The 1,308-nt window shown below is 31.1% G+C and overlaps 1 pseudogene; it reads left to right on the top strand.

The window, feature by feature from the left end:
• The first annotated feature begins 847 nt into the window (after positions 1-847).
• LOC138827425 (U6 spliceosomal RNA) lies at positions 848-944 on the top strand (annotated as a pseudogene).
• Positions 945-1,308: the final 364 nt, after the last annotated feature.

The following is a 1,308-nucleotide window of genomic DNA, read 5'->3' as shown; positions in this document are numbered from 1 at the left end:
TTAGACCTAAAGCTTTACCATTTGTAGATTTACAGCATGGAGGCAAGAGGAAACACTGTGATTAAAACAGTATCAATTTAATGCCTAATAACGAGGAGAAACATATGAACTTCTCCTGCATCTATGAAAATATTTGGTGATAAAAAGTCAGTAGTGTAAGTTCCTGCCTGGTTGGATAGTAGACAGGCCAGGACATTAAGTAATCATGCATATGAACAATTTTTTTACCTTCTTGGCTTTAACTACTTTTGAAATGGAAGGTATAATAAACAATTATATTTTGATAAAATACCTTCTAGTCTGAACAGTTCTGTTTGAACTGTTCATCTCTCTATGATCCCTTGTAACCAAGATTAGTTTTGTTCTAGTAATACAATCTATGCTGTCAGGGTAAGATATTCTGGTTGGTCTGTTCCCACATGGAAGAAGGGTAAAGGCTCAGGTAGACATTTGTGCCAGTAACACCTCATTTGGGAAAATATCAGCTGAAGAAGTTTAGAAGTAGCTCTTAAGCAATGCTTACTTTGAATCCATTAGGTCCACATAGCTAACACAGTTGGGTAAATAATTACTTGAAAAAGCATCACCTTTGGACCTATCTATAAATAATTGAGAGTATGATCAAATTCCAAATAAAAAGACTTAAGATAGTCATTGACAAAAAAATTTGCAAATGTGAGCAATTGATCGATCAATATAATTTTTTCTACTATTCACAGAATTTTATGGAAATAAGATCGATAGCATTGTTCGGAACAATACGGTTTCCTTGTTACAAGTAGGCACCCATAGATATAGGCTTGTATAAAGATGGCATCATTAACTACTTAAATTTAGAGGATACTACATGCTTCAGCAACACGAATACTCAAATTACAATGCAGAGATTAACATGGCACTTGCACAAGGATAATATGAAAATTTGAGAAGTATTCCATATGTTTCATTCTTCAGATGCAAGAAATGAAAAACAGTTATTAAAAAGTTGATTACAAAATTACAACTGTAACAATACACGTAATTCATATAATTAAATTTAGTTTGACATCAGTGTATTAAATATTCACCTCAGGAAGGCGTTTACATAGCATAAACTTTACAAAACTTTTCAAATTATACAACATTGTCATTTTATCCCAAAGAAAAATAATATTAAGACCTAGAAAAAAGGAATGAAACTGTTTCTATATGGAATGTAATCAGAAAGGACACATTAATGAACCTAAATATTATAAAATAATGTAGAATTCAAAGTATATCTAGGAGAAAATAAAATATATAATGACCATTATGCAAACATAGAATATA

This window comes from Dipodomys merriami, unplaced genomic scaffold (genome assembly GCF_024711535.1).
Source record: "Dipodomys merriami isolate MVZ:Mamm:240054 unplaced genomic scaffold, mDipMer1.0.p SCAF_1559, whole genome shotgun sequence".
Classification (NCBI taxonomy): Eukaryota; Metazoa; Chordata; class Mammalia; order Rodentia; family Heteromyidae; genus Dipodomys; species Dipodomys merriami.
Note: the sequence above shows the minus strand (reverse complement) of the source record. Positions and strands in the feature narration are given on the sequence as shown.